General features: G+C 41.9%; 2 long non-coding RNA genes across 2 annotated transcripts; one reads left to right on the top strand and one right to left on the bottom strand.

Annotated features, from left to right (window-relative positions):
• The first annotated feature begins 1676 nt into the window (after positions 1-1676).
• Positions 1677-2810, top strand: LOC146204882 (uncharacterized). The gene is made up of 2 exons (XR_014704074.1): positions 1677-2118; positions 2720-2810. It is a non-coding gene; the product is annotated as an uncharacterized LOC146204882 (long non-coding RNA).
• A 7353-nt stretch (positions 2811-10163) lies between these two features.
• On the bottom strand, positions 10164-11397 carry LOC146204883 (uncharacterized). The gene is made up of 2 exons (XR_014704073.1): positions 10946-11397; positions 10164-10559 (listed from the first exon to the last, which is right to left on the bottom strand). It is a non-coding gene; the product is annotated as an uncharacterized LOC146204883 (long non-coding RNA).
• Between the last annotated feature and the right edge of the window lie 1275 nt (positions 11398-12672).

The raw sequence follows: 12672 nt of genomic DNA on the forward strand, positions 1-12672 counted from the left end.
CAACAATGTGGCCTCACAGATTGACACTCATATGTTTTAATTGTTGCTATAAATGTTTTTCAGTCACTTAACAAATTGCTATCCATAGCAGAAACGATACTCATGCACTGAAAAATAAAATGAAAATACTGAATATAATGCACATATATATACCTTGGTACATGTACTGTACATGTAGGGAGCCAAGGATGCAAAAGTTGTCCAAAATAAACGAGCGGCTGCGTCTCCAAGACTGCTGAAAGTAAAAACAAAAAATGGCATAGACACATGTAAACACTGAAATGAAGTGAGTGCTCTACCAAGCAGCATTGCATATGAGATATCAGCCCAAGTTTATAGTCTACTAACACGTATACAGTAACAAGGCTGCTGCAAGTGACCTGAAGGAAGTTAAGCAAGCTACCTTCCTGGCCGCATTTTGGCAGCTCGCTGCATTCGTTACTCTGGGCCTCAAGCGAACTACTGTATATTGTGTCATAGTGTATATATATTGTGATATATTTTTATATTTTATATACAATATATTTTTTATTTTTACCTACCCTGTCCTTTCTCCCTATCGTTCACCTCTTTGATTTCATCTACCCCTTCCTCGCTATCCCTTTAATTCCACCGCCCTTGTTCAGGTGCTCCAGATATCAGATACCGGGGCTGGCAAACATCTTTTCTTTCCTTTTGTATATGTAATAAAATAACCACTAAAACAATTCAAATGCTGCTAATGCTAATCATCTTAAATTAGACTCAGATAAGCAGCAAGCTGACACAGTATAGTGCCTACGTTGTCGTGTTGCGCTGTCGCAAGCTCCTGATAGAAAAAAAAAATGTACTTGCGCAAAGCTTTGTTGGAAACAATTTCATTCCTTCCAAAGTCATTTTTGCTATACTGCTTATATATCGATACATGTTCTGATAAAACACACGAGTTTTGTACCGTCTTCAGATTGCTTTCCGAAGCTAGAAGGTGGCATCCATGCCACAGAGATATAAGTAATTGACAAATTGCACGCTAATTTCGATCTGTCATATCTGCAAGCTCAAAAACAATTAAGTACCAGGTTGCTGTTTACCTTAATTCACTACTGAATGACACCTCTCGCATTGATTTCGCGGACAAAAATGGACACGACACCCACCTACCGCTGCACTCAGCGCACTATGTCAAAAAACAACAGCAATGACAATGGCTTACGTGAGAAGCGACGGCCGATGTCAGATCGTTGACGCAGACATCGCAAATTTGCTCGGTACCCATGAATCGAACGTCCGACTTTTGCTGTTGAATGGTTTAATGTTAAGGGTGCGTTGCACTACCTCCGCTGCAGCAAAACCACGCCAATAAACTGGGAGACTTTACAAACACTGCCCGAATGCGCCGACGACGGCGTCGTCCAGAGCTCGTCAATCCAAAAGCTCTGGACGCCGTCGGCGACAACGAGGAAAGAGCCGAAAAGCCCGCCAGCCCGCCACGAATCTGGGGACAAATTCAGACTCAACTAGGCACATAATAGTCAGCATTTAGGTACTTTGTAAAAACATGGCGTTCAATGCGTTTGGGGAAATCTAGGGACAAAGTTTTAGCCGAAAAAACCCTATTCATGGCGGGTTTTAGTCTCGCCCGTGAGAAGCTCGTTTCCCTGCCCAGCCATAGCCATACCATAGCTTCTCGTCGCCGTTTCAAGAGATAGGCCGATAGCTGGTCGCCAGTGTAGCCGGCTCCGTGATCGCTCGCAAGCCAGACATGGCTGTGGCGATGGTGGCGGACGGGTTTCTTGGCATTGTAGTTTGAATATCGTAGCCGTGTGGCCGTACGTGTTCCTTTCCACATGTTATAATACTCCTTGAGCTTCGGCCTCGCGTACTGCTGTTCGTCAAGCAGCAAGCTGTGATATTCCCATGCGTTCTCTAGCACCATCTCCGACCTGTGGACTCTGCGACGCTAGTTCTGCAATGCGTGTCAGCCCGCTCTTGTCGATGGAACATGCCTGCAGTATGTCGCAAGTACTTACTTGCATTTCCCGAAATTTACACGAGTCACTGCCTTTGGATCATCCGGAAGTAAGGTGTACAGCGCAAGTAGCGCAACACATGGGATGCGACAAACTCGTCTCCGATCGAGTGCGTAGTTGAATGGAATCTCGCTGTCATTTTTATCGTTGTCCTCGACTTCGACACCACTATTTAGTAGCAGTGGTAAACTTTAATCACCTCGAAATACCAGTATAAAAAGGGGCGTCGTTCCGGTTGGTGTTCCTTCAGGAAGAACGTTAGTCACTACTTGACTAACGTTCTTCCTGAAGGAACGACTGTTCATGTCAGTTCTAAATCCCGGATCCTAAGACGTGTGTATCGTGGAAGCTGGCCACCTGCCGATAATGCTCAATGTATACATATGGCTGGACCTTGTTTGCAAGATTTCTAAAATTTTTTGTTCGTTGTAAAGTTCTGCATGAAATATATGTGTATAACCTTTATTGTATTTAAAACAGCATTTCGTGCACCAAAATCATCTACTACAGGTCATTGCTCCATAGATTCAAAATAACAATTCTCTCACCTTTTAGAACACTGCAGCGCCGTACATTTATGACCTGATTTATCTGAAGCTATGAAAATAACTGCTTTGAAAGGGCTCGTGTTGTTATATACCATTCGCGTAGGCCTGTGTAACTTTGATGTCACAGTTCCTTATTGCACATTTTCTTGACTCCTCCTTCAGTTTAAAGCATCTGAGCAGTTAGTGGCGATGTATGTACCGAACCATCGCGACCCGCCAAAGCTTATTAAGACGAATAAATGACTGAACCTCATTTTCAGTGAGTAGAATTGTTTTATTTTCTCTCAAATAGTCTGTCTGGTAAAAAAAAAAAAAAAAAAAAAAAAAGCACACCTCATTCTTTACTTACCAGAACTACGAACTAAGAAGAGAAAACATTCTCCTCAACATTGTTTAGTCACAGTGGCTGTTGGCTACATAAAGAGCTGCTGATTTACTTTCTGTTGTCTGGCCAGTAACTTAATGACAGCTTCTGTTCTGGTAGTCTTGATGCCATTGGCACTATAAGGAGGTTCTCACACTGCTTCGCTGTTTCATCACATTCCACATGACAGATACGGTAATGCTGGTAATTCTGCATCCGTTGCTGTAGTCAAGGGTGGCACTGATGAATACGCTCAGTGTTAAGATAGATGTCTCCATAGCTCAGTTGGACGATCCATGTCTGCACTTTGGACTTGGATGTAGGACAAACTGTTTCTCAGGCACGAATGCAGTCGGTACTCAGGCATACTGCCTTTGGCAGCATTGCATGTTGTGTATGAAATGGCATAGTGTGCAGAAGTCCAAAGCATTTTCTGTACAATGTAGCAAATGCTTCACATCTGGAGGACAGTCTGCTGACTTTTTTCAACTATATTTTCTTTGTGGCAGTCGAACACTCCGCGTCCAGATAAAAAAAGTATACCTAGCTTTAGGGGTAAGAAACACGGCAGGACATTTTAAAATGTAAATTTTCGAAATAGGAATGTTGCTCTGAATATCTTTGAAACTTGACAGTAAAAGATGATGTAACTGCCCGCTGCCTAGATAGCGGGCAGTAACGAGCCCACCATTAAAATGAAGGTCAGTGATGCAGTGATGCCCAACACACAACCTAAGAGGTATGTACAGCCCCCTTGTTTTTCTAAGATATTTTGTTATTTTTTTTTTTTTTTGCACACTACTGAGAATTTTATTAATAGCGCTGGGAGACGAGCATGTATGCAAAGGGACACATTGTCTTTAGCTGGCTTATGGTGGAAGAAACTATGACTTCCTCATGAAAGAGAGTACGGCGAATACAATAACAATCCTAACACATAGATGCGGTTGTAGCTAATTCACTGCGCAAACTTTTTTTCTTGAGGCGCTCACTGAAGTCATCTCCGCCCAGTGTCCGCCTATTAGCTTACAACTCCCTCATCCGTCCACTGTTAGAATATGCCGTAATTATATGGGACCCTTTCACCTTAACCTTGAGCGCATACAGCATAAGGTCGTTAGGTTTGTATTTAATTCATATGGCCGTGCGTCTGTCAGCGAGCTTGTGAAGCGTAGTGGATTACCTTCTGTGACTGAGCGCAATCGTATCTGCCGATTAAAGTTTCTTTTCCAGCTCGTAAAAGGTCATTATAATATTAACACTTCCAATTATATTACTTACTCTTCAGGTTATAATACGAGACAAAGGCATGCACTAACAATAACCCCTGTGAACGCGCGAAATAACTGTTTTAAATATTCTTTCTTTCCGAGGACAATTACGGAATGGAATAAACTTAATAGCGAGACTGTAACTCAAAGTTCTTTACTAATGTTTGAAAAGTGCCTGCAAATTTTATGAATTTGAGTGCGTTTATATGCTTGTATTTCTTTTTGTTTTTCCCACCCTGCTATGATCTGTACCAGATCGCAGTACCTATAAATAAATAAATATAAAAACTTCAAAGCGACAGAGCCACGGTGCAAGTATAACAATCATGCCACAAGATGGAAGCGACGCTATGTGATCCCCAGTGGAAGCCTATGCCTTGCTGTTTCACGGCGGCATAAGGCAGTATGTTTGCAGTTGTAAGGATTTCGCAATGTCACGCATACAATATTGCATCATTGGATGCTCAATGCACCTGCGTGAAGTGCCCACCAGGGGTGAAATTCTACCGTTTATTCCAATAGCAGCAGGAGCACTGGGAATTTCTGTGTGCATTGCATAAAAGGCTGCACGTGTATAGCTTTATGTTGATCTGTTATATCATGGTGCAAAGGTGCACATGTTTTGCAGCATTCTTAGGTTTGCTAGTAACCTGAAATGCCATATAGTTTCTCAACACATTTTATGTAGTCCTTGTTCTTTAGTTTCTTTTTTTTTTTCATAAGTACGACCTCTGCCCTTGTGTAAAGTGTTCATTTGCAATTTCTCATCAATGTCGGAGTCATAAATATTGCTTGTCCTATGCAACACATCAACAAAAAAATATATAACAACTGCTTCCCCTCTATAGTCTCGGATACAACTTAAGTCTGCAGTAACTGCCATGCACAATTTCTTCATCACAGAAAATAGTCTGTTTAAGGTCTTTCTGGTTACCTAAATAAGAAGCTAACCATCAGACAAAATTACCAGCTGAAGAATACCATCAATGCTTCTTGCTTGTTTGGTGTACTTACACATCAAAAACTGATTGTTTACCGTTCAGTGGAGTAAAACACTTGCCGGGAAACATTCATTGGTCATTGTTAGCAACTGCTGTTTTCTTTAAGTTCTATCCTACTTATACCATCCATGTCACACCCCCAAACCTAGATATTAAAAAAATAAATAAATAAAAAAAAAAAAAAAAAAAAAAAAAACAGGCGGTCGACACCACAGCTCTGAGAACTGCTCGCTAAAGAGGCGACATGCCCGCTCCAGGTGGAACCAGACCTCCGTCCATACTCTTGCAAGCACTTCGTGAATTCCCAGGTTTTGACACCTCTCCTCTCCTCTAATGTTAGTGCGTGGGGGAGCCCCTGAAGGTGATTTAAATAAGACGAATAATGTTTCATTACAGCTATAGTTTAAAGCACTCAGTTACTAATTTAAAAATTGCTATTAGTTAAATAAGGCTGGTCATATCTACCACAGCTAAGAAAAATATTTTGCCCATAGCAATGCCGCCACCGTCCCCAGCTTAGAGAAAATATAAATTCCTGCAAAACAGATATTCTGTTACTATTGTCATCACAGGGAAAGATCTACAGAAATATGCCAGTATTTTTACTCTTCTCCAGCAGCAAACTTCCCCTTGTTGTATGGCTAAGTACTATTAGAAATTTCATATGTTTAGTAAGAAAGCAGACAGAATTACAGAAAACACACCCACAGTTGCATTTCTTGAGAAATTGTAATGAAAGGAATGCATTCACTCAGTTCCTTGGCTGGGCTGTACACAGCTGAGAAATTTCGATGGGCAGTATGTAAAAAAAAAAGAAAAGAAAGTAGTAAACTTCGGAGGTTCACCGAAGTACAGATGCCTGTGGGACTATTGTGCAGCAACTCAATTTTTTTGTCTAAGTTATTGATTAGATATAGCATAGCTTCTCAGCTTTTACATCCTTCATTTAAGTTTTGCACTGCTGCTTCCCTAAAGGGACGCTGCAGACAGCTTCATCCTACTCATCTAAAAAAAATCGTTATGTGGATTCTTCCAGGTAGGTTGATATTTTTTTGGCAGCAAGAGGTGCATTTATTACTCCGAAAACAATCAAAATGCAACATTTGATTTGCACCTGTGGTGTCATGACCAAAAGAACTACTTGTAGAGTAAAACCCATTCGCAGCACGAATAAAACAACGACAAGAAGGCAGTAAGCTTTGCTCTCACAGAAATGGCGTAGAACAGTCTGAAAAATTGTTGTGGCCTGTAGCACAGCATGGCTGCCCAAGAGACAGAGTTACGGACTCGGCCGATGGAAGCCCCCAGCGTTACCAAACTACCCCCTTCCCCTCTGACCTACAAGACTAGTGGAATAAGGGAGTAATTACTCATAAGCATCCACCAAAGCACAGCGATAAGGCTGCAAAGGAAAGCTATGCAGCTTTATCAAAACCTCTTTGGTTGAAAAAGCTGCATATCTTTTCTTGTAGCAATAGGGCTGCCATCGGTTGGATGGCAGTGAGTAATCACTTTTTATTGCAAGTCTGCTTAACCTTGGAGGGTTTCCCTAAGGCATATGAAATGAGCATTAGACGATTTTTTTTTTTTTTTTTTTCAGTAACCACATGTTGAAATGTTTTCTGTCTGAATGGTCTTGCTTTGTGACTAAACTGTGCACAAGTGGAAGTTGATGAAGACAGTGATGCGCAGCATGAGAAAGTGGCTGTATAATGCGTGCAATGTCAAGGTGAAGCTATAGCTTAGTTGTTTAATGCAGCGCCCAGAGAATCTGACCTGTGTAGCTTGCCATGGGTTCAAATCACATTCGTAGGCGTGTGCTATTTATATGCTTTTTATTATGCACCCATCACATGGTGCGTGGCGTCACACTCAGACGACAAGAGAGTGGCTTTAGTGCCTAAGGGCTTCAGATCAGAAATTTGCTTGCAGGCAATTTTTATTTCTGCGCATGCACCATACTGTTGTACATGCACAGACCACATGGTCACAATTCAGAAAATGTCATGTAGCCATCACAAATTTCTCCAGGAGAGTCCCCTTAATCCTTACGAGATGCAGCTCATGCTGCAAAACACACTTATCATCAATCAGTAGTGAACGGCTGTGTAGTCGTGCATTGGAGATCTGCCGGAGTAAACATTAAGTAACGTCACCGCGGTTTACTTACAAAAGTGGCCATTGGTGGCTTAGCTGTATTTTAGTTTCCATACTTTTGTAATCTATAAAACTTTTACCATAGAAAAAGCCTGTGTTTCATTATTAGAACACAGTAATTTATTGGTATAGACCAAGTTCATTTTGCCCTCACTATTCCCTTAAGTTGTTCTCATTTGGATGTGGATAGGTCAAGAGAGCTGTGCATACAGTACAGGCAGATGATAAGGGGGGAGGGGAAGAAACCGTAATGACATTCATGGTGAGCTTTATCATATTGATCGTATTTATATGCTGTGAGCAAGAACGTTCTGATGCATTCTAGCAATGCAAGGAAGAGAAAGCTGTCTTATTGAAAGGTCAGGACACTGATTGTGGGAAGGTGCTGCTGAGAGGTTTGTGATGAGCAGAGCCTGTTTAATTCATCAGCAAGCCTCACTGCACCATAACTACGATATGACATAAACGGCCAACGCTGTTAAGTTGCGCTGACATATTCATGCGTTGTATGCATGCACAGTGTATGTCATTTTTGGTTGCTGAGTGGGCTTACACATATGTTTGATGTGATACCCAAAATGTGAGCTCTTTTTTTTTTTTTTTTTCCTTCTTTCGTGCAGATGTCCGTGCTTAGGCTACACATGACCACCTTTGTTGCATATGCTCTGGTCGACGGCTGGCAGAGATGCCCGTTTAGGTAACTTTTGGGTCGTCGAACATCGGACCTTCACATTTGGATGAATCCACCGTCAACTGGTTACAGGAGAATGATTCTCTCCTTGCTCCTCCAGGAGAAAAACCTAGCACATCTAATCTGACCCCTTTCCTGGCACCTACACGCCCTTTTTTTTTGTTGACCAAAGGTGTTGCCGTATATATGAAATAAATAATTGAAGCAACAAATAAATCTCGGCAATCTGCAAAATATGCTTGCACATTTAATGCTATTACATTTAACCTAGCGACCACATTTCGTGACATTCTGTGAATTGCAATGCATGTCTGCTAATTATTGCGATTCCTGTATGTGCTGTACCAGTGTACCTGGGCAGCTGTTTTCCCTCTTTGTGGTGAAGTTGCGAGTCTTCTGTTGGAGCAAAGATTGTGTTACCTCAGAATATTTTCTCACATGCATCAGTGCATACTTTGCTTGAATGCTTCAGTTCACCCTTTTAAAGTGACACTGAGGACAACTCCATTGAGTCATTGGTCTCAGTAAATATTTGATTATTTCTCTCATTATGGCTTTGTTGTCCGGCAGCAATTGTGGCATATAGTATTTATTGGTGAGAAAATTTAAATTGGAAGCCTTCCCATGAGTCGATTCATGATGACCTTGCTGAAAAGGACGTGTCACTGCCACATTAGAGTGGCTCACGACACAATATATCTTGCAGTAATCTGCACCAAAACTTCTGTGTGGAAGCATGCATTTTACTTGCAAAATTGGCCGGTAATGGCAGCATCTTTGTTCTGTTTCTTGGTCTTTCCATCCTTTTAAAACCTCTGCTTTCATTTTAAGTGGTCTCTTTAATGGTTTGTGGGGTTTAACATCCCAAAGCGACTCGTGTGGTCTCTTGAAGATTAGAACACTGTATCTTAGCGATACAGGAAAACTGCTTTCCATCCCTTCAAAGGAATCCGACAATAAAACACAATTCACAATAAGTATTTCAATATGTATTGCCATTTGCCTACTTTGTGCCTGTGGCTAATTTTAGCTTATTTTACTCCACAAGAGGAGCTTTGTTTAACAAAATAAATACAGTGTAAATTTCACTGGTGACTAATTAATCATATTAACACCTCCCTCTTGTGTAAACTCACTGAACATCTGAAATATGTTTCGTCAGCACTTCATTACTTCTGGGCTGCCATGAATGGCAGCTATGGCATGTGGTTTTTATGGTAAGCAACCACCTTGGCAGGAATGTTGCTTTGTGAGCTGCGTCGATTAGTGTCTGCCCAAGACTTGGACATCACTTAGGAATATACACGGTCAGCAGTAGGACGGTGTACATCGGACCTGTGTTGGCAGTCACTTTTTCAGAATTGCAGCGTTGGAACCAAGGACCATATGGCATTATCTTGGCCTGCATGCATGACAACACAACAAAAACGGGACATAACTCTGCCTAACGGACAGGATTAAAATCTCCATGCAGGCCTTGTGCTCAACACATCACTAAAGGCAACAAGCACTGTTTGCCATGTCAGTCACAGCAATGGTTCTAGCAAAACTACTTTCGCTGTGTAGTGTTTAATATTTTTAACAGTGCAAATTTACGCAGTTTTGTTACTCTTGCAATGATTTATGTCCATATACCTTTTTATCCCATAGCTGCAGTTGGCTATCATGACATATGGAGTATTTTGTGACCACCCGAGGGTATTGTATGACCTGAAATCGAGATGCATGTGTGCATTTTGACACTACACAACTAATATGCAGTCCGCAATAAATGTTCCGTCTTGCGCTGGCAAGCAGACTGCTTAGATCTTTGAAGATGCAACACATTATTAGCATGATTGTGTGAAAAAATATGAAGGGATATCAGTCCATATCGTTGCAGCTTTCACAGCTGGCCTTTTTTCCCTAAAGCAGAGGAAATAATTACTTGGCAAACTTTGTTTTTGGTGCATGCTGCAACTAGTCGCAAGGGCAATGACTGGACAAAGATGGAATCACGAACTCAGCACTGTTTATTTATTGTTTTAACACTAGTCTACATGCTTGTCTACAATGATAAGCACAACAGGGCAGGTAGAAATAACATCGATCGAATAGGACGTCGTGGGATGTTTTCTGAGACAAAAAAAAAAAAAAAAGTACAGGAATTAGATACAAGAACTGTCTAGAGCTAGAGCAGCTGGAAGATAAATACTGTGCAAAAATACCAGGACTTTCACAGCTTGCGCTTCGAGCCTTTAACTTTAGGAGCAAAACTAGAGGCAGGACTGCGTCGGGAGATGTCGAGAGCATTTTTTCTTTACGCGGGCGGTCTACCTCCTGGCACTCCTAAGTACAGAAGTTTACTTGAAAATATACCTGGATTCCACGGTTGCATGACTAGTCCAGTAGGCCGGCAGCAAGTCGCTTGAGAGCTGTGATGAATAGCTGGCCTTCCCGGTTGAGGTTCTATTTCCTGGTTAGTCCCGGGCTGGCTACCGCACCGGAGCTTCATAATAGATTAGCTGTGCCAAGCTGCCTGCATCAATTGGACACCGAATTCCGTGTTTGTACATCCGATAAAGGCAACGAAAATGGCAAAACAATTGCCCTGCGGATACACTAACCGACCTCTTGAAATCCAGGATAGAGAGGCAATTTTGTCTCCAACCGGCCTTTTTATACTGGTATTTCGAGGTGATTAAAGTTTGCCACTGCAACTAAATAGTGGTGTCGAAGTCGAGGACAACGATAAAAATGACAGCGAGATTCCATGTTTTTTCGCATCCCATGTGTTGCGTAACTTGCGCTGTACACCTCAGTCCGATTGTTATACGTACTACTTTCGGATGATCCAAAGGCAGTGACTCGTATAAATTTCGGGAAATGCAAGTAAGTATATGGAATGTTGAATACACCAGTTACTTGCAACATACTGCAGGCATGTATCATCGACAAGGGCGGGCTGACACGCATTGCAGAACTAGCGTCGCAGAGTCCACAGGTCGGAGACGGTGCTATCACAGCATGCCGCCTGACGAACAGCAGTACGCGAGGCCGAAGCTCAAGGAGTATTATAACAAGTGGAAAGGAACACCTGGGAACACGGCCACACACGGCCACTCGGCTACGATATTCAAACTACGATGCCAAGAAACCCGTCCGCCACCATATAGTCAAGTCCGGCTTGCGAGCGATCACGGACTCGGAGCCGGCGACACATGGCGACCATCTGTCGGCCTATCGCTAGAAAGGGCGACGAGAAGCGGCAGACATTTTACAAACAAAACATAAAACAAGTTTTACGTCACGTCCGGCAAGTTATTCCTCCTCACTTCTTTCAGCTGGCGCATGCGCAGAAGCGACGGAGCATTCCAATAAAGATGGTCTGGTGTCGGTTGGGTGATGCTATATTCACACCAAATCGGTCTAGGGGCGGGGCCTCCGCTTTTCACGTGACCACTGACGTCATAGCGTCGGGAAAAAAAAAAGAAACTCCGGCGCGGCGGCCGCGTGGAAAGCGTCGCCGAGGTATACATCAGCTGCTTCTACTTTAGAGCTATAACGGCCGCTTGTGTACCCTGCACTTGTTGTGGCAAGCCAGCAGCGGGTACTTGCTTACGAACATAATCAGTCTGTCCAGCTATTTATTTACCTTATTTTCTATGTCTTGACCGAAAGAGCGCGCGAATCTCGTTCAGCTTCACAACTGGGGCAATAGAAATGTGAGTGATGATGATACAAACTTATTATGTGCACTTCATGTGAGTGTTGTTGCACGATACCTTTAAGTGGCGTTTCGTCGGCACTTACCTAGATCATGCACAAAACGGTCGTCATTGAAATCACCAGCTGGCACGTACATATATATCCATTTTACTCTCGGGATCTTGATTTATTCATTTTGTACCCCTTGTCCGTTCTTATGCTGTTGATCCTGTCCATCATATATTTTCTTCTAGTTACAACTCAGGTACGTTTCATGTAGTCTTCAATATCATATGGCGAGGCTTTTGCTTCCACTTAACAATATTAATTAAACCGTTAAGAAAAAGAAATAAATAAAATTAAACTGAGCTGATAAGCTAATTATAAAAGAAATGTTTACCATGTCTCTCACAGCAGCATTCATCAAAGATGCCTGCTCTAATTCGATCATACTGAATGTAATTTAAACAATTAATTTTTTTTTTTAAACCGGACAAAACTCTTGACCAGCTAGTGAAGCTCGTGGGGCTATTCTAGAACTGGCTCAAGCTGGAACCAACTGAGGATTTTTTCATAAACTATACCCTAACTGGTGGAGATTTCTGCCTGATATATATAGTTAAAAAAAATCTCAGAACTGAAAGCATAACACCATAGCCTTCATAAGTTTAGCAGATAATACAGTACCTGTAGCTTTCACACCATGCATCAACTTTTCTATGCAAGTAAAAACAATCGATGCACTCTTCTTCAAGACCGCATGATATGCAGAGAAGACTTCGAAGTCATTGAAAATTCAAATTTATTTACTATGTGGATTATATTTACATTGGAATATGCAATTTCATTACAAAGAGGACAAAACATGAAGCCATGCACAGAAATTAAAAGACAAACAGATATGCACTATGCATGCAATAAAAAATACATGAGAAACTTGCTGT

This window comes from Amblyomma maculatum, chromosome 1, assembly GCF_055883805.1.
Source record: "Amblyomma maculatum isolate TAMU_Amacu chromosome 1, ASM5588380v1, whole genome shotgun sequence".
In the NCBI taxonomy this organism is placed as follows: Eukaryota; Metazoa; Arthropoda; class Arachnida; order Ixodida; family Ixodidae; genus Amblyomma; species Amblyomma maculatum.